The sequence below is a fragment of the Chrysemys picta genome, chromosome 12 (assembly GCF_011386835.1).
Source record: "Chrysemys picta bellii isolate R12L10 chromosome 12, ASM1138683v2, whole genome shotgun sequence".
Taxonomy (NCBI): Eukaryota; Metazoa; Chordata; order Testudines; family Emydidae; genus Chrysemys; species Chrysemys picta.
The window spans coordinates 30,289,200-30,310,361 of record NC_088802.1 but is presented as its reverse complement, the minus strand read 5'-3'; the positions used below and the strand labels follow the sequence as shown (position 1 = coordinate 30,310,361).

Here is a 21,162-nt window from a genome sequence, read left to right as displayed (position 1 = left end):
GTTGGGTGCACTGGGGCCACGGCTGCACCGCCCGGCACTCCGGGGCTGGGGTTGGGGGCATTGCAGCTGTAGTGGAGGTGCTCTGGGCAGGGGAGGGGGAGGGAGCGGGGCGAGGCCTCGGGCAGAAGGGGTGGGGCCGGGAGCTAACCTCCCCCAGTAGCCTGTTCACCCGCTTCCCATGCCACCTGGGTCATTAAATTGTTAATTCAGAGTGCAACCAGTTAGTGTACAATCATTTGAAACCTCACATTTATTTACTGTCAATAAAATGTTTAAAGTTATTTTCTTTCCACTGTTTTTAAAACAACCTGAGGCCTGGTCTACACTACGGGTTTAGGTCGACTTTAGCAGCGTTAAATCGAATTAAGCCTGGACACGTCCACACGACGAAGCCCTTTCTTTCGACTTAAAGGGTCCTTTAAACCGGTTTCTTTACACCACCTCCGACGAGGGGATTAGCGATAAAACCGGCATTTGCGGGTCGGAATTGGGGTAGTGTGGACGGAATTCGACGTTATTGGCCTCCGGGAGCTATCCCACAGTGCTTCATTGTCACCGCTCTGGACAGCACTCTCAACTCAGATGCACTGACCAGGTAGACAGGAAAAGACCCGCAAATGTTTGAATTTCATTTCCTGTTTGCTCAGCGTGGAGAGCACAGGTGACCACGCAGAGCTCATCAGGACAGGTAACCGTGATGGAGTCCCAGGATCGCAAAAGAGCTCCAGCATGGACCGAACGGGAGGTACGGGATCTGCTCGCCATATGGGGAGATGAAGCAGTGCTAGCTGAACTCCGTAGCAGTAAAAGAAATGGCAAAGTATTAGAAAAGATCTCCAAGGCCATGAAGGACCGAGGCCATAACAGGGACACACAGCAGTGCCGCGTGAAAATTAAGGAGCTACGGCAAGCTTACCACAAAGCCAGAGAAGCAAATGGAAGGTCCGGGGCAGAGCCGCAAACTTGCCGCTTCTACGCGGAGCTGCATGCGATCCTAGGGGGTGCAGCCACCACTACCCCAACCGTGTGCTATGACTCTCTCACTGGAGAAACACACAGGGAAGACGGTTCGGGGAACGAGGAAGATGAGGATGGAGGTACTGTAGGTAGCTCACAGTAGCAAGGAAGCGGAGAAACCGGTTTCCCCAACAGCCAGGATATGTTTGTGACCCTGGACCTGGAACCAGTAACCCCCGAACTCACCCAAGACCCTCAGGGCACACAGGAGACCTCTGGTGAGAGTACCTTTGTAAATATTACACATGGTTTAAAAGCAAGCGTGTTTAATGATTAATGATTAATTTGCCCTGGCAATCGCGGCCAGTACAGCTACTGGAAAAGTCTGTTAACGTGTATGGGGATGGAGCGGAAATCCTCCAGGGACATCTCCAGAAAGCTCTCCTTCATGTACTCCCAAAGCCTTTGCAAAAGGTTTCTGGGGAGGGCTGCCTTATCCCGTCCGCCATGGTAGGACACTTTACCACGCCAGGCCAGTAGCACGTAGTCTGGAATCATTGCATAACAAAGCATGGCAGCGTATGGACCCGGTGTTTGCTGGCATGCAGACAACATCCATTTCTTATCTCTCTTTGTTATCCTCAGGAGTGTGATATCATTCACGGTCACCTGGTTGAAATGGGGTGATTTTATTAAGGGGACATTCAGAGGTGCCCGTTCCTGCTCTTCTGAACAGAAATGTTCCCCGCTGTTAGCCACGCGGTGAGGGGAGGGGTGAAGTGATCATCCCAGAGAATTGGGTGTGTGTGTGGGGGTGGTTTACTTGGGTTTGTGCTGCATGTTAACCCGGAAACCGCAGCCCCTCCTTTTACATTGAAAACCCATTTTAAATGGCCAACCCAATTCATCCTTGATATGGGAAATGAGGGCACTGCTGTTTGAAACCATTCCCACATGTTAAGAAGGTTAAAAAAGCCAAAAGACTGTGGCTTACCATGGCTGCCTGCAGGCCAAAATCTGTTGCCTGGCACTACGTGAGTGATCTCTCATACCAAACCGGCAGGCCCTCACTATAAGAGGAAAAATGCCACCTTGTAACGAAAAAGTGTACCCATTGTTCTCTAAAATGTGTCTTTTTTAACCACCTCTCCCTTCTCCTCCACCAGCTGCAAATGTTTCTCTTTCACAGAGGAGAGTGAACATTAGAAAGAGAAAACGGAGGACGCGGGACGATATGTTCACGGAGCTCCAGATGTCCTCCCACGCTGATAGAGCACAGCAGAATGCGTAGAGGCAGTCAATGTCAGACATGAGAAAAGCACAATATGAACGAGAGGAGAGGTGGCGGGCTGAATCGCGGGATGAAAAGAGCAAGTGGCGGGCTGAAGACGATAGGTGGCGTCAGCTTGCAGACCGAAGGCAAGAGTCAATGCTCCGTCTGCTGGAGCATCAAACTGATATGCTCCAGTGTATGGTTGAGCTGCAGGAAAGGCAGCAGGAGCAGAGACCGCCGCTACAGCCCCTGTGTAATCAACAGCCCTCCTCCCCAAGTTCCATAGCCTCCTCACCCAGACGCCCAAGAAAATGGTGGGGGGGCCTCCGGCCACCCAGTCACTCCACCCCAGATGATTGCCCAAGCATCAGAAGGCTGGCCTTCAATAAGAGTTAAAGTTCTAAAATGCAGTGTGTCCTTTTCCATCCCTCCTCCCCCACCCATCCCAGGCTACCTTGGCAATTATCCCCCTACTTGTGTGAGGAATTAATAAAGAATGCATGAATGTGAAATAGCAATGACTTTATTGCCTCTGCAAGCGGTGCTCGAAGTGGGGAGGGGAAGGTGGGGTGGTTGGTTTACAGGGAAGTAGAGTGAACCGGGTGTGGGGGGGGCGGAGCGTTCATCAAGGAGAAACAAACAGAAGCTTCACACCATAGCCTGGCCAGTCACAAAACTCGTTTTCAAAGCTTCTCTGATGCGCACCACGCCCTGCTGTGCTCCTCTAACCGCCCTGGTGTCTGGCTGCGCGTAATCAGCGGCCAGGCGAGTTGCCTCAACCTCCCACCCCGCCATAAATGTCTCCCCCTTACTCTTACAGATATTGTGGAGCGCACAGCAAGCAGCAATAACTATGGGGATATTCTTTTCGCTGAGGTCTGAGCGAGTCAGTAAGCTGAGCCAGCGCGCTTTTAAACGTCCAAATGCACATTCCACCACCATTCGGCACTTGCTTAGCCTGTAGTTAAACAGGTCCTGACTCCTGTCCAGGCTGCCTGTGTACGGCTTCATGAGCCATGGCATTAAGGGGTAGGCTGGGTCCCCAAGGATCACGATAGGCATTTCAACATCCCCAACGGTTACTTTCTGGTCCGGGAAGAAAGTCCCTTCCTCCAGCTTTCGAAACAGAGCAGAGTGCCTGAAGACACGAGCATCATGTACCTTTCCTGGCCATCCCACGTTGATGTTGGTGAAACGTCCCTTGTGATCCACCAGGGCTTGCAGCAGCATTGAAAAGTACCCCTTGTGGTTTATGTACTCGGTGGCTTGGTGCTCCGGTGCCAAGATAGGGATATGGGTTCCGTCTATGGCCCCACCACAGTTTGGGAATCCCATTTCAGCAAAACCATCCACTATTGCCTGCACGTTGCCCAGAGTCACTACCCTTGATATCACCAGGTCTTTCATTGCCCTGGCAACTTGGATCACAGCAGCCCGCACAGTAGATTTGCCCACTCCAAATTGATTCCCGACTGACTGTCTGGCGTTGCAAGCTTCCACAGGGCTATCGCCACTCGCTTCTCAACTGTGAGGGCTGCTCTCATCCTGGTATTCTGGCGCTTCAGGGCAGGGGAAAGCAAGTCACAAAGTTCCATGAAAGTGCCCTTATGCATGCGAAAGTTTCGCAGCCACTGGGAATCGTCCCACACCTGCAGCACGATGTGGTCCCACCAGTCTGTGCTTGTTTCCCGTGCCCAGAATCGGCGTTCCACGGCATGAACCTGCCCCAGTAACACCATGATTTCCACATTGCTGGGGCCTGTGCCTTGTGAGAGGTCTATGTCCATGTCAATTTCCTCATCACTCTCTTCGCTGCGCTGCAATCGCCTCCTCGGCTGGTCTGGGTTTCGCCTTGGCATGTCCTGGCTTTGCATATACTCCAGGACAATGCGCGTGGTGTTCATAGTGCTCATAATTGCCGCGGTGATCTGAGCGGGCTCCATGATCCCAGTGCTAGCTATGGCACCTGGTCTGAAAAAAGGCGCGAAACTAGTATCTGAGGGACCAGGGGAAGGAGGGAGGGTGGGCCGAGTGACGACATGACGTACAGGTACAGGGAATTAAAATCAAGAAAGGTGGCTGTGCATCAGGGAGAAACACAAACAACTGTCACACAGAATGGTCCCCCCAAAGATTAAACTGAAAACCCTGGGTTTAGCAGGCCGTTGATTTGACGGAGGGAGGGGGAAGCAAATGAATACAGAACAAATCTATTTTTTACATCTTAAGACAACGGTGCAGCATGACTGATAGCCCTTGGCATCTTCTGGGCACTTGGCAGTTAGTGTACTATAGCCACATTTTTCCTGTATGATGACAATGGCCTTCAGGCCTATTGCACGATCTGCTGTTCAGGGAAGACTCTGCTAATGTGCAATAATCCAACTTGTAATAGGATGGTTACCAGTCATAATACACCATCTACTGCCAAAAGGCAAAGGGCTGGTGCAATGCAGCCCTACGGCTGCCAGCCCCACAGCTGCCAGCACCCAGATTGCCAATGAAGGCTACTAGTCATGCTGCACCGTCTACCGCCAAAAGGCAGTTAGCTGCTGCTACTGTGTAGCAATGCAGTCCCACGTCTGCCGGCACCCAGATGACATATGGTGACGGTGAGCTGAGCTGAGCGGGCTCCATGCTTGCCGTGGTATGTTGTCTGCACAGGTAACCCAGGTAGAAAGGTGCGAATCTATTGTCTGCCGTTGCTCTGACGGAGGGGGAGGGGCCTGACGACATGTACCCAGAACCTCCCCCGACACTGTTTTGCATCATTCGGGCATTGGGATCTCAACCCAGAATTCCAATGGGCGGCGGAGACTGCGGGAACTGTGGGATAGCTACCCATAGTGCAATGCTCCGGAAGTCGACACTAGCCTCGGTACTGTGGACGCGGTCCGCCGACTAGAGCACTTAGAGCATTTTATGTGGGGACACACACAATCGGCTGTATACAACCGATTTCTATAAAACCGGCTTCTATTAATTCGACCTAATTTCGTAGTGTAGACATACCCTAAGTGTAAAACCAGAGACAACAGCTGGCTACAGACAGATGGGGGAACATAAGGGACTAGTGGGACAATATTGTTCAGCATGATTGGCAATGGTCTCAGCACATCAGCAGCCTAACCCTCGCCAAGTGGTTTTGTAGCCATCATGGAGCAGGAGAGTTTTAAGGAGGGTTTTTATGGAAGATAATGAGAGAGTTTTGTGGATGTTTATGGGAGCTTCTTCCAAGCATGAGGAGCAGCATGGAAGAAAGTGCAGCGAAAGATTATACATAGGATGGGGATGGGTTGTGAAGGGCTTTGAAAGTACAGACAAGCAGCTCATGTTTGATGCAACAGAAAAAGGGTGACCTGGTGTAGGGATGCAAAGAGAGGGGTGACATGGTCAAAGCAACGGGCTAGGAAAATGACTTTTGCAGCAGCATTCTGAATGGATACAAGCAGGAAAAGATTGCAGTGATCAAGGACAGAGAGAAAGATGCTGCAGTAATCAAGACATGAGATGATGAGAGTGTAGATGAGGGTTTTAGCTGTGGAGAGGGATAGGAAATGAAACTCTAGTCTCACCTCCATAGGGGCTATATCCAGGCAAGCATGAGGCATCTTCTCATTTCAATACTATAGTGATGGTAAGGGTTATCTCCAACGTACATTTTCTATCCAGCCTGTACATTTCTGCACCCCAAATTGCATGCATCTACTGACTACAACTGTGCCTGTGAAATGGTCTCAGCTGGTGTGGGGATGAGATTTCGCCATCTGTTCCAACAACTTGGGTTTGTCTCTGGTATTACCTAGGTACTCTGTGTTGTCAGACTCTTCCTCCTCACACCCGCCTAGCTGCAGGGTATGTCATGCCACAATCTTGAGCTCTCTGTGTAGAGCACTCACATTTGAATCTCCACAAGTCTCTTGTTCTTGCATCGGGTGATTAGACAGTCAACCAGCACCTCTGCTTTCATTGACCTGCCTGGATGCAATTCTGAGTCCGATGGTCCCCGGATATATCCGGAGACTTGAAAGCACAAGAATGGGTGTTAAGACATTGTGGCCCTTCATGTCTGCTTGGCTGTGCACATTTTTCTGTAGGATGCGTGTGGAGCATCACTCATAGAACTGGCTGGGAAATGGTTTTCCTATCTCCTGAATATTTCATCCCCATGTGATGAAAAGTAAAATCTCAAAAATATTCATGAACCAAAAAATATTTTTTCCCATTTTGGGTCAATCAAATGTGTTTTGACTCAGAAATTTTGAAACATTTCATTTCAATTTTGACCTTTTTCCCCATTTTTTTTAAAAACCTCATCTAAATTAGCTTAAATTTAAAATGAAAAGTCATTTTAAACCAGATTTCTTCAATCTAAAAAGTCAAAACAAAGTATTGACAATTTGGAATTTGTCTGAGTTGGAAAATCTGTCACACCTGACCTGTGTCACAAACAGTTTTGGGTTTGATAACTCTACATTTTTCAACAACAAAAAACAAAATGATTAGATGAAAAATTCCTGACCAGTTCTAATCACTGACTCCTGGCAAATGTTTTTGGGTCATTGCCTTTCTCTTTCAATCCAATTCTGAGTCACTCCTCCTCCCTCTTGTCAATTTTCCTTTTATTGGAAGGATGTGGTTTTCAGGAGGCCAGTGATAAAGGAGACAGAGGGTTAAGTATGAAAACTTAAAAAAAAAAAATAGCTCTAACCTTTATGACCAGTTTGGCCAGCTGGGAGACTACAGAAAATTCTCCTCTTTCTATGCCAAGTGTTGAGTTGTCAGGGATTGAATGAAATGCTGCTCACTGCACACAAAGGGCTTTGTAGAATTTCATGACTCTTCCTGCTCCTCAACTGCCCTTTTCTTCTTTCACATTTGCTTATGGCAGAAACAGACAGAAACCCAGAGGCAGAAGACTGTGTCCGAATTTCAGCAAGTGCGCCAGTTAGTGGAGGAAAAACAGCGATTCCTGCTTACCCAGCTGGATGAGATAAACAAGGACATTTTAAAGAGGCAGAACAACTATATTGCCAGAATCACAGAAGAAATATCCCGTCTTGACCACCTGATCAGTGAACTGGAAGGGAAGTGCCAGCAGCCAGCGAGTGAATTCCTGCAGGTGAGACTGTGGATCAGGGACACCCCAGCTCCCTGCACAGGGAAGGAGAGTCTTTTAAATTGGTATTGGCATCCAGGATTATCATAGTCAAGTAAGCTGTTTTATTTTCTGAATGAAGAGTAACAGATTCACAGTTGTCCTGCATAAAAGTGGACAGGTGTTTGTGGCCCAGTCTCTTCCAGGGTGGCCAGCCTTCTTCCACATGTGCGATTTTTAATTGCAAGATTTCTTATCCCACAAAATGGGTATTTCTGGAAGCTAATAGCCTTAAACTGCTGCATTCTCTGATCCCATCCTCCATTCTGCAGCACGCTGAATTGAAGTAACTCCTGGTTCCTGTGTTCCTTGTTGTCACCCAGATTCTCCCTGGTAGTAAAATCCTAGAAATGAAACATACCTTGGACTCCGTATTCCAGCCCGCTGCCTGTGGGTAGCTCTCATTCACACCCCTGAGAGATATGCACACACCACTGACGGGTGGGGGAGGGCCTCTTGAAGCATTTTTGGAGAAAAGTTCACCACAAGGTCAAACGTCACACAGAGAACAGGAATCCAAGGAACTAAGATATTAAAATGAAACGAAGCTGCCAACTATGTGTAAAGTTGCTGGCTGCAGGGGACTTGGGCTGGAACTCAGACTGGGGGTGTCAAAGTGAGTCTGCCCCAGAGCAGGAGGGGTCCTCAGTGTGCAGCGTTTGGGACTGAGCTCCCTGTTCTCTCTCGCCCCTCTAGGACGTCAGAAGCACCTTGAGCATGTACGAGGCTCCTTCTCACTCCCCCTTATTCGCCACGGTTCTGGAAGGAGCTTGGACACTAGGGCCAGATTTACAAAGGTATTGTTACCCCTTTTGGCCCTAGTGGCTGGCCAAAAACTCAGGGTCTCGTAATGTTGTTCCTGCTGGAAACAGAAACTGGAGATAGAGTCAGGTATTCCTTTGATGCAATCCTGTTTATTTACAAAATATGTACAAAGTCCTGCTTCCCCGGGGATGGGGGCGGGGGAGGGGGGGAGAGAATCCAGCAACAGGAGACAGTTTCCTCACCCACAACTCCAAGCCTCTCTTAGCCAGCACTCAGCCCCGAAAGCTGGAGCTCCTCGGCTCCTCGGGGCCATGTCCCCAGTGCTTGTTCAGGCTGTGTCTGGAGCTTCCTTCTCTGTCTCTTTGTGCGTTGTGTCTGTTGCTTCTCACTCACACACACACACGCACCCCTCTACCCAAAATATCCCCAGTGAATCCCTTCCACCTGTATCGTTCCAATTCCTGAGTGGCCTCACATTTTTCTTTATTCTGGTGGGGACACGTGCTCCTCTGTGGTTGGAGGCCCCTCTCATTTCAGCTTCCTGCTTCCATAAAGGAGTTCAGTGACTTCCTACGACTTGTCACAGTTCCAGGGTTAACGGCACCTCCGTCCCTCCCGTGGCCTCCTCTAGGGCAGCCCTTTAGGTCTCAGGCCTCCAGCCATCACCTCTCTCTGGGCAGGAACCCATGTTCCTCTCTCTCCAGACCAGGGGTTTAGGCTTGCAGTCCCCTTGTAATTCATTGCACCTACCCCAGCAGGTCTGGCCTTAGTCCAGCACTGCGCTTCGCACCTTCTCAGGGGACAATGACAGGGTCACCCGTGAGCAGCCGGCTTGCACCCAGTGCAGTATATTTATTTTCAGACTGAGGAAACCTATCATAAAAAAACGAGCCTACACTCATGCATTTGTCATGGGGACACCTTGGCAACGTCCAGCCCTTCTAGCAGGGGTTTTCCCTCTTGGCTGCAATGTCATGTCAGTTTTTGGATCAAAATTAGGGACATTCTCAGCCAGTTCAGGCTGCCCCTTTATACCACAAACTTTTTTTTTGTCTCCGGGGCCTCTTGAACCTGGTCTGAACCAGTCTGTGCAATGCACCCCGGAGGTGGGACATCTCTGAAGTGGTTAACCCATCCCAGGATGGAAAGGAATTAGCCCCCATTGATTTTAGTTCTTGGGAGGAGCTCGGTTACCCTCCCCTATAGATGCAGAATACAACCCCTGGCTCACAAAGATACAGAGAACATTTACAGGTACAAAAGCTTATGAGTAATCTCATTGCACAGCTCCATATAATCATCTTTTCAAGGTTCCACGTTCCTAAGATCTTGCATTTCCCATGCAGTTATCTCAAAGGACGGGTGGCAATTGCATTTACCAGCTCCAGTGAGGTTTAACCCAGGCTATTACAATATTTAGCCTATAGCTGTGCAGATGGTGCTTAGTGGGACTTTCAGAAGCTGCTAGCTACGGGGAACTGCAGATAGCTAGTGATGGCCAAGTGAGTTCCCTCTGAGCAGGAGGGGTTCCCAGTGACTAGCATGTGGGACTGAGCTCTCTTTTCTCTCTCTCTCCTTTCTAGGACATCACAAGTGCCTGGAGCGAGTACATGGCTCCTTCTCACTCTGCCTCCTTCTTGTCGACTCTGGAAGGGGTTTGGACAGCAGGGGCCAAATTTGTACCCATCTGAATGTGCAGCTAGATGCTCACTGGGACTTTCAAAAGCTGAATGGCATGTGCAGCTCAACTAGTGATGCCAAGGGGGTCCCCTCTAGCACAAGAGGGGTCCCCAGTGTGGGGCACGTGGGACCGAACTCCCTTTTTTCTCTCTCCCTCTTCTAGGACGTCAGAAGCACCTTGAGCGGGTAAGTGGCTGCTGCTTGCTCCCCCAAGAGGATGTTTCCATTTTGCAGGGTGTGACACAAAATATTTTTTTACTCTTAAATATTTTCCACACAACTGATTTTCAGTTAAAAACACTGGAATTTTGAATATCTGTTTTACCCCCACCCATATCTTCTCTCCTTTTATTTCTTTTTTCTTTTTCGTAACCTAGTGCCATAAAACAAATGATGTCCAAGGTTGTGACTGTGACTGGTTTGTTCATTTCTCAGTTTTTCTTTCCTTTTTCCCTTTGATGACACTTTTCAAAACTTCTCCACCTTGGGCAGTGCTACAGAGTGGCAGAGGATATCAGAAAACCCCATCAGCTCAGGCAGTTTAGGCATCAGCATATCTGTGGTCACCTGTTGGGCTGACAGGCCCTGGAGCTCCAAGCACTGACTCAGGATTGAGTCAGGAAAACACTGAAACCCATGCTTCAGTCCAGCCTTATTCAGGAAATGGCCTGCTTCATTTAAGCACCTGCTTAAGTTCTCTCCTGAACAGGGGTGCTTGACTTCTCTGATGGGCTCTAGCATGATGGGGCCCTGCATCTGTGGTCCTTCATTCCCCTTTGCCGAGCCAGACGTGGGGAAAGATGCTTGAGAGGGTCCAAGACTCAGTTCAGCATCACAATGGCAAACTTTTAGGTGCTTGGGGAAAAAAGCCCTGCAATTCCCAAAGCCTGGCTTGGGCACCGAGTGAATGGAGAGAGATGGGTGCCTAAGAATGCCATGCTCCAAAGCCAGGTGGGTAGTCTAGCCCCTGGGGGAGGCTGATGAGAGGGGGGGTGTCCTAAGCCCCACCCCCTCACAGAGATAAGCGAAGTCCAGGCTGCAGGGAGGCCCCATCTCTGCTTGTGATTCTCAGACCGGGAATCTCCTTGGAGTTAGGCGCCATATGCTCTTTTAGCAAGAAGCCGAGCAGGCGCCTAAAGTCACTCGCCTACGTTTTTCAGAGTAAAAGTTCCCTAGTCACCATGTTTCCATCTCTAGGTGTGCACACTGCTGTCCCGCTGTGGGCCTCCAGCTGCCCGTCTCCTCCCTCAGCCCCAGAGCTATTCCCAGAGAGAGGTAAAAGAGGCATGCCGCTGCCTAACTCACATGCAGGGCCTGATCCAATAGGTGTGCGCAGAGGCTACCTTCTGGAGCTGACACCATTCCAAATCTGGCTGGTGGTGGTGTCAGCAGCAGCTGCTTTATAACTTTTAGCCCAGTGGCTGTGCACTCGCCTGGGAGCTGGGAACCCCGGTTCAAGTCCACTTTTCTATTCGACGGGGAGAAAGGAGTTGAACAGGGTCTCTCACAGGAGCAGCAGAAACTAGGCAGCTAGGGATCTTTTACTCTGAAAAAAGTAGGTGCTGCGTGACTTTAGGTGTCTACAGCATTTGACAGGGAATTTGGGGCAGTGCAGTGGAACCAAAATTGAGACTTAAGTGCCTAATTCCTTTTGAGCATCGAGCCCCATATCACTATTCCAGGGACTCCCAACACTTTGCGTGGGGGCGAACGCTACAAAGGGTCAGGGTGCACTGTGCGCTGTCAGGCAGGAAGCGATGGGTGCAGGAGGAAAAGATTCGGAGTCTCAGGCGTGGCGTGGCCAATCCTTTTGCTGTCACTGACCCATCCTTGCCAGGGGAGTGACTCTCCCCTGCACTTTGATGAGATCTCAGAGCTGCCTCTATTCAGAGCTGAGTAAATCCTAGAGGAAGGAGATTCCCTGAGTCACTCTCCAGCTGGGGCAGATTCTGTCACTGGCACGATCAACCCCTTCCCCAGGGCTGAGCTCTGCTTCTGATACTCTGATTTTCTCTCTCATTCTCTCTCCAGAAAATGTGATGCTGGATCCAGACACAGGAAATCCCTGGCTCATCGTGTCTGAGGATCAGAAAGGCATGAGATGGCAGAATCCATACAACAATTTCAGAGTAGAAGATTTATCGTTTCTCCCTGTCCTGGGCCGTGAAGCATTCACCTCGGGCAGACATTATTGGGAGGTGGAGTTGAAGGAGGGGGGGAACGTGCGTCTAGGGGTCGCCAGAGAGTCTGTGAAGAGAATGGGAAAGGTCACCTTGAAGCCCAAAGCGGGGGTCTGGGCTATAGAGCAGTTGGGGCCCTATTACCAAGCTTTCACCTCCCCTATTACCAACTTGTCTCTGAGTCGGAGCCCCAGAAAGATCGGGGTCTATCTGGACTATGAAGGGGGGCAGGTGACATTTTATGATGCTGATACCAAGGCCCTGATCTTCGCGTTCCCACCAACCTCTTTCACTGGGCAAAGAATTCGCCCTTTCTTCTTTCTTTTTGGTGTAAACTCCCAGCTCAGACTGTGTCCCTGAGATGTCCAGAGTTTGGGGGAGGATATCAGAAAACCCCATCAGCACCTATGAAATGAGCTTCTCTAATCTCTGCCCTCTCTGATCTTGAATGATTCCCATGTTCCTGCAGAGACATCGAAACTGCAGACAGGCCAGGAAAGTCCATGCCAGTGTAACCCACTGATCAGTACATGTCACATGCCCCCCTCTTGGTCTGAGCTGCAGAGGATGTGACTCTGTTACAGTGGCTGGCTGTAGAGGCTGGCTGCTTAGCTCACGCTGCAGTGACTCAGGTTTCTGAATTTAGAGAGTCCTGGTTCAATGCCCAGTGTGCTGGCCAAGATGGGGCTATTATACCGATATTGCAGCAGGCCTCTCCTGTCTGTCTCTGGTGTTCAGTGGGACCATGCAGACTTCCAGAGAGTGAGGGGGAAGCTGCTTGCATAGCTGTAGGGGAATCCCCAGGGCTCAGGCACCTCATCAAAAGGCCTGTCTTGCTCTGGGGAAGAAACCAACTCTCACTTTCCCCAGTAATTGTTGAACCCATTGTAACATGGGCATCTCGTAGCCTTTCAGGCCCAAGTCCTCAAAGGTACATAAGTGCCTACCTACCATTGATTGCAGTGGGAGTTAGGTGCCTAAATACCTTTGAGGATCTGGGGCCTGGTCTCTGATTCTGGAGTCTAAAATACTCTGCTTCACAAACAGACTGAAACCAGCCCCCAGAATTGGGGCTCGATTTATTTTAGCTCCCATTAGGCACCTAAATAAGAGGCCAGATTTTCAAAAGAGTTTAGCCAGAAGTTTCCACCTCCCAGTTGGTCTTATTGAGAATTAACTGGTTGCTTCATTAGGTGCTTAAATGGGAGAAGAGCTGTTTGGAAAAGCCAGCTCCAGTTGTGGTGACTGAGGCCTGTAAAATCTGGCCTGCTGTGACTTGTATCTAGAGCTGGCTGAAACATGTCAAATGAAAATGTTCTGCAGTGGTCAGGCCTCCCCTCTGCCATGCTGGTGTTCAGTCTGTTCCAGGGGACATGCCGCACACTGCGTTCATGCAGACCTTACCGTTCTGCCTTCTTGTTTCACTGGGGTCTCAAATAAAGTCATTTTGACTGAAAATACAGGGTTGCTTCTCACATATGGAAAAATCTAAAACTAGGGTTACCATTCGTCCGGATTCCCCCGGACATGTCCGGCTTTTTCGAGTTAAAAATAGCGTCCGGGGGGAATTTGTCAATGTCCGGACTTCCCCTCCTCCCCCCCCATACAGAGCGTGCGCGCGGCTTACAGAGCAGCCGGGGCTCCGACAGTCAGAGCCAGAGCCCTTCCTTCACTTCCCCCTCCTCTCTCCTGAAACTTGACACCACTCCCCTCCTCTCTCTCCCTCCCCCTCCCTCCCTGCATTCACAGATCGCCGGCCGTTCGTCTGGAGCTCCGAGCCTGCTCCCCGCCCCCGCTGCCGAGCGCGCTGCTCTGCAGCACAGTAAGGGGGCCGGGGGCCAGAGAAGCAGCAGGGAGGTTCTGGGGGGGGGGGGTAGTCAAGAGACAGGGAGCAGGGGGGAGGGTTGAATGGGTCAGGAGTTCGGGGGGGGGCTGTCTGGGGGTTGGGGGTGTAAGGTTTTGGGCAGTCAGGGTACAGGTGGGGGGGGTCTCAGGAGGGGGCAGTTAGGGGACAAGGCACAGGGAGGCTTAGGTAGGGTGTGGGGTTCTGGAGGGCAGTTAGGAGCAGGGGTCCCAGGAGGGGGCAGTCAGGGGACAAGGAGCGGGGGGGTCGGGAGTTCGGGGGGGGGCTTTCTGGGGGGGTGGATAAGGTTTTGGGCAGTCAGGGTACAGGTAGGAGGTAGGGTCCTGGGGGGCAGTTAGGGAGAGGGGTCTTAGGAAGGGGCAGTTAGGGGATAAGGAACAGGGAGGCTTAGGTAGGGGGTGGGGTTCTGGAGGGCAGTTAGGAGCAGGGGTCCCAGGAGGGAGGGGACAGGGAGCAGAGGGGTTTAGATGGGTCAGGAGTTCTGGGGGGGGCTGTCAGGGGGTGGGAGTGTGGATAAGGGTTGGGGCAGTCAGGGGACAGGTAGGGGGTAGGGTCCTAGGGGGCCAGTTAGGATGTGGGGAAGGTCTCAGGAGGGGGCAGTCAGGGGACAAGAGGCAGGGAGGCTTAGGGAGGGGGTGGAGTCCTGGGGGGCAGTCAGGGGACAAGGAGTGGGGGGGAGGGTTGGGGGTTCTGAGGGGGCAGGAAGTGGGTGGGAGTGGAAGGGGCAGGGGCGGGGCTAGGACAGGATGGGGCGGGGCTAGGACAGGATGGGGGCGGGGCTAGGGCGGGGCTCCTCCCGTCCTCTTTTTTGATTGTTGAAATATGGTAACCCTACTAAAACCCACGAGGAGGGGTTTGTAAAACAACACTGAAGACTCAAAGAAAATCTAGAGCTTTTCATGTTGTGACTGTTCAGCGCAGAGCTCACCGGCCTAGGAGGTGCCTAGCAATGGGAGGGACTGGGATTCTTCTCGCAAGGCTCACACAAACTGGGAGGGTGAGGGAGACAATGCAGCTTACATGATGATCTGCTCAGCAGAAATGGAGGCAAGAATTTCCATCCTGCTTTGAACCAGGCTGAGATCCCAGCACATTCCATAGGGGCTACTGAGTAGCCACTACGTGGACTTTCAGCCATTGCCCACAAGAAGACCCTCTATGCCCTGCTAGTGATTCAACCTTCCCAATCCAGTTTTGAAATTATGCATACTGAATCCCTTAAGGTTCACATGCACTTCTTTCTTTGACAACATTCAGGGGAAGACAAAGATCCAGATCTCATATCACAATCACAGTTCTGAGCAACTCTCACACTGATCTCCAGATCTCCTCATATCACAAGCACAGCTCTGAGAACCTCTCACACTCATCCCCAGGTCTCCTCATATCAGAGGTACAGCTCAGAGAACATCTCACACTAATCCCCAGATCTCATATCACAGTCACAGCTCTGAGAAACTCCCCACAGTAATCCCCAGATCTATATCACTGTCACACCTTTCAGAAAGGTTTCAGAGTAGCAGCCGTGTTAGTCTGTATCCGCAAAAAGAACAGGAGTACTTGTGGCACCTTAGAGACTAACAAATTTATTAGAGCATAAGCTTTCGTGGACTACAGCCCACTTCTTCGGATGCATACAAAGAAGTGGGCTGTAGTCCACGAAAGCTTATGCTCTAATAAATTTGTTAGTCTCTAAGGTGCCACAAGTACTCCTGTTCTTTTTACCTTTCAGAAACTTCTCACACTGATCTCCATATCTCCTCATTTCATAGTCTCAGCTCTGAGAATCTCTCACACTAAACCCAGATCTCCCCATATCACAGCAGAACTCATTACGCTATTCCTGAGATCTCCTCATATCACAGTTACAGCTCTGAGAAACTACACACAATAATCCACAGATCTCCTCGTATCATAGTCACAGCTCTGGGAAACTCCTCACACTAATCCCTAGATCTCCTCATATCACAGTCATAGTTCTGAGAAACTCCTCACAGTGATCCCCAGATCTCTGAATATCACAGTCACAGCTCTGAGAAAGTACCCACAATAATCCCCAGATCTCCTCAGATCACAGTTACAGCTCATGGAAACTCCTCACACTCCTTTGATCTCCTCGTATCACAGTCACAGCTCTGGGAAACTCCTCACACTAATCCCCAGATCTCCTCGTATCAGAGTTACAGTTTTGAGAAATTCCTCACACTAATCCCCAGATCTCCTCATATCACAGTCACAGCTCTGAGACCCTCTCACACTAATCCCCAGATCTCCCCATATCACAATCACAGCTCTGAGAATCTCTCACACTAATATCCAGATCTCCCCGTATCACAGCAGAACTCTGAGAATCTCATTACAGTATTCCCGAGATCTCCTCATATCACAGTCACAGCTCTGAGAAACTCCTCACACTAATCCCCATCTCCTCGTATCAGAGTCACAGCTCTATGACACACCTCACTCTAATACTCACATATCCTCATATCACAGTCACAGTTCTGAGAAACTCCTCACGCTAATCCTCAAATCCTCTCACATCACAGTCGCGGCTCTGAGACCCTCTCACACTAATCCCCAGATCTCCTCATATCAGAGCACAACTCAGAGAAACTCCTCATTCTAATCCTCAGATTTCCTCATATCACAGTCACAGCTTTCAGAAACTCTCACACTGAGCCCCAGATCTCCTCGCATCATAGTCTATGGAATCCCCACACCTTCCCTTTGTATTTCATCGTAGTCTCTGTCTAGAGCGTTCAGGCTTCAGCACTCTGGTCTGTTTTCCCAGCCCTGACGAGGGGGCTGTTTCTTGTTTCAGAAATGGGGGAATGTTCATCCCATCCCCACCCCAATGGCCTGTTCATAAATCAGGTCCTAGGCTGAGCATGTCCCAGCAGGATTATCACACCCTGTCCCCCTCCCTGCCTCACACTGTGTATTTTCTGCCCCTCCCCCTCTACCACAACCCCCCTGCAGCTCACCACAAAATTCCCTACTTCAGATGGCTCCACCACAGCCTTTTCCCTTCCCTGTCTCCCGTAAAATGGGACAATCTGGAGCAAAACATGGTCATTATTCTGCAGCCTGTCAGGGTGAGAAGGGCGATTGGGGAGGTTTCTGAATTAGCGTTAGTCCATTTCACAACCCAATTCCCCCCAGACTCTTTCCTTGCAGACAGATACTCTAGACTCTGCCATGCTAGGAAAACCCTCAGTTACATTATTACAACACAGACCTGTCCAATCCCACAGGGACTAAACCCGCGAGACACTTTTAAACCCTCCCAGGAACAGAGTCTCTGAGCCATACCCTAGAAAAGAGCAGAATAAAAGGAGCCATAGGCGCTGACTCTGTGGGTGCTCCAGGGCAGAAGCAGCCAAGCTCCCCTACCCGTCCCCCCGCCTCACCTCACCTCCGCCTCCACCTCCTCCCCTGAGTGTGACGCATCCCCGCTTCTCCCCCAGCTCTCAGAGCTTGCTGCCACGAAACAGCTGTTTCACAGCATAACAAACTCCAGGTGGGAGGAGCAGGAACGCAGCTCACTCAGGGGAAGAGGCGGGGATGGGGTGAGGATTTGGGGAAGGAGCCCAATAGGGTCAGAACGGGGGGAGGGGTTGGAATGGGGGCGGGGCGGGGCAGGGTGGAGTCGGTGCGGGGTCAGGGGCAGACGCGGGTCGAGCACCCACCGGCATCAGCAAAAGTTGGCGCCTATGAAAGGAGACACTTTGGGAGATCCCCCTGACACTGTCCCCAGGGCAGCACATTCCCCCAGCAGCACAGGGACTAGCCAGGGGCAGGAACTGGCTTTTCCTCTCTCTGCTCCTCACCTTCTTCCCAGGAAAGTCAATCTGCCCCGGGATGCTGCAGGAAATGGAGCTGGGAAGGGCTGGGAGCTGGGAACCTCTCTCCCCACTTACTGCTCTGGCTGCCCCTTTCAGGCTCTCCACTCTCCCTTCTGCATGGAAGAACTGGTTACTGTCCTGCCAATCCTGTGGGTGTTTCCTCTCTAATAGCTATTGCCACTGCTAACAGGAGTGTGAGCCTAGATGTGTCGGGGGCAGCAGCTCTGGGACTTACAGACACCCGGGAGCAGAGATGGGGTGAGGAGGGGCCGTTTTCACAGTGTCACTTTCCTGTTTGGTCCTGCCAGCATTTTCTCTTCCATCACCTGGAGTCTCTGGCTCTGAGAAGTTTATGCCGGCAGAGCCATGGCTGCCCCAGGGGCTGGTTCAAGCCACTGGAGAAAGTCCCCCTTTGGCTGGGCATAGAGGGGGCATTAGTGATGATCTGTCCCAGCACAGACCCCACTGGACAGCAGCAGCTGCTCAGCCCGGTCTCCCAGATCACAATGGAGGCAGCAGCATCTTCCCCAGGAAGCCCAGCTAGCTCTAAGGCTCCAATATCCTGAGCACAAAAAGAGACTGACACTGGCCTCCTCTGCCTTAGCAATTACCAGAGCCCTCTGCTTGGGGCAGCTAATGACCGAGCCTCCCTGTGCTGCCCCTGCAGCCCCCAAGGGACAGCCAGGCCGATGCTGATCTCATTTGCCATCTGGACTCACACTGGAACTAGAGACCCAGTTCAAACTGGGATTTTGTATTTGAACCAGAACCAAACCTTTTAAGAGAAGACAACAAAATACCCAATGGGCTGGTGATTTTCCCAGAACGGGACTAATCAACAGTTTCACTGACTGAACCTGAACCGTAACTGAACTTAAAGGGGGGGAGGTGGTGGAGCGGGGAAGTGGCATGCACTGAGTTGGGCAAAATTTCATTTAACCAAAACATGGATGAAGACACAAATCCTTGAGCCAGAAATAATGAGGTCATAGAAACAATGTCAGACATGTCTGAAATTGAAAGATAAATTGGAACTTATGGACCAAGGAAAGCCCAAAAAGGGATTTGGCCAATTCTTGATTCATTTGCGGATGAAAGAAAATATATCAAACTACTGGGAACATCAGAAAAATGTCATGCCCAAGCTTATCAACGAGGAAAATATGCATGGGCAGTTCCAGCAACACAAGTGAGTGTTGAAAGAAAATTTCCAGACCTCAAATGTATCCTTTCACTGCAGAGGTCCAATATGGCAAAGCAAACCTTTAAAGATGTTATTTTAGATTGTTCAAACAAATTATTAATTAAAAAATTGTGTTTATTTGACAACACAAAAACACTAGGAAAATTCATGTAAAGTTAAAGTTAATAAATAAATAAATAAATAAATAAATAATCAAAAATCAAAACAGTTTCCATTTTAAGTTGCAGCTCTCTTTTTTCAATTTACCTCCACTGAGATTGAAATAGAATTTGAACCAGTAACTGAACTTTTATTTTTATTTCTTTGGGAGGCTTGAACTATAAATGAAACTGAACATATTGAATGGAATCCGAACCAAATGAAAATAAATACACCCCTACCCTGATATAACGCTGTCCTCGGGAGCCAAAAAATCTTACTGCGTTATAGGTGAAACCGCGTTATATCGAACTTGCTTTGATCTGCCGGAGTGCGCAGCCCCGCCCCCCCGGAGCACTGCTTTACCGCGTTATATCAGAATTCATGTTATATCGGGTCGCGTTATATCGGGGTAGAGGTGTACCGGTTGGACTGCCTGCCTGCTGTTGCTAGCAGTGACTCTGGTTTGACACAGAATCCTGCACAGAAATCCTGTTCAATCCTGTCAACCCCAAACAAAACCAGACTAAATTGGGGGGGGGGCCCACAGGAGTAAATTCTGAGTCCTTAGGGCAGTGGTTTTCAAACTTTTTGTATTAGTGACCCTTTTCACACAGTAAGCCTCTGACTGTGACCCCCCTTAGAAATGAAAAATGTGGGCTCGGGGATGTCAGCCCCATGGAGCTGAAAGCTCATAACACGCTTGTAACCATCTTGCGACCTCCTGCGGGGTCATGACCCCAGTTTGAGAACCCCTGCCTTAGGGAGAAGTCCCCTGCCCTCCCAACCACAATGCTTGTTTGACCATGGGGTGGGGTAGCTGCCATTGTATCTCTCACCATCCCTCTCCCTTCTCCTACCCTCTGGCTCTCTCTCCTCCCCAGCCAGTCTCCACTTGCTCTCATATTCTCCCTCCAGCGTCCTCACAGTCACCTCATAGAATCATAAAATATCAGGGTTGGAAGGGACCTCAGGAGATCATCTAGTCCAACCCCCTGCTCAAAGCAGGGCCAATCCCCAACAATCCCCCCCCCCCCAGGCAAATGCTCAAACCACTGAGCTATCCCTCCCCCATATCCCCCCTTTCCTTCTCTTTATCCTCCCCCCAATGTTTCCCTCTATTCCAGCTCTGCTCCCCAGAGCCCCAGAATTCTCCCCCTGCCCCAATTCCTGGGTATTCCCTCAGCCTCCCTTCAGCGGCCCCTGCATTCCTGTTCACCACCCTCCTGCCCCCTCACACATCCCTGTTCACCCCTCAATGCCCTCTGGCTCTCAGAGCCCCCTGCCCCTCTTCAGCCCCCTTCTGGCTCCCACCCTCCTTTTTGTCCCCTCAGATGTCACTTTCCCAGCCCTCACCATGGCGGGGGTAGCTTCACCTGCCCTGCAAACAATGGGAGCTGGCGGCAGTTTTCCTGGACACAGGGCAGGAATCGCAGTCAGCTCTGCTGGGAGTAGCCTGGGGCCAAACCCTCCCCACGCAGCCTGGGTGGGACTGGGGGGCACCGCTCCCCTGTGGGGGGTGGGCATGGTGGGCAGGTCTCTCTTACCTTCCCTCCAAGTGGTGCCTTCCCTGGGAGCAGGGGCTGGGGCCCGGGAACGGGGGTCCTGGCCAGGCTGTGGTTTCTGCACTGGGAATGTTACTGCTTAAGATTCACCTCTCCCGGCTGTAGCCAGGGCTCTGGGGTCCCAGCAACAGCTGCCAGGGCTCAGGGATCTTGCAAGGTGCGTGGGCTCCCCACAGTGCCCCAGAGTCATTGCGATTCATTTCCTGCTGCCAGGACTGAGTGTCCCCAGGGATCACCCCCAGAGCTGCATCCCAGCTACTCCTGGGTCCTACCGACTAAGAGATTGCACTACAGCCCCCTGCCTCAGACCCTGCCTCCTGGGGCCCCATGTCCCCTGGGCACTGGCAGCTTAGAATATCAGGGTTGGAAGGGACCTCAGGAGGTCATCTAGTCCAATCCCCAACTTCCCCCCCCCGATCCCTAAATGGCCCCCTCAAGGACTGAACTCTGGGTTTAGCAGACCAATGCTCAAACCACTGAGCTATCCCTCCCCACACAAAAATAGTAGCAACTCTCAGCATTAAGGGGGCATC

General features: G+C 50.9%; 1 pseudogene; it reads left to right on the top strand.

Annotated features, from left to right (window-relative positions):
* The first annotated feature begins 6,953 nt into the window (after positions 1–6,953).
* On the top strand, positions 6,954–13,502 carry LOC112060670 (E3 ubiquitin-protein ligase TRIM11-like; annotated as a pseudogene).
* Positions 13,503–21,162: the final 7,660 nt, after the last annotated feature.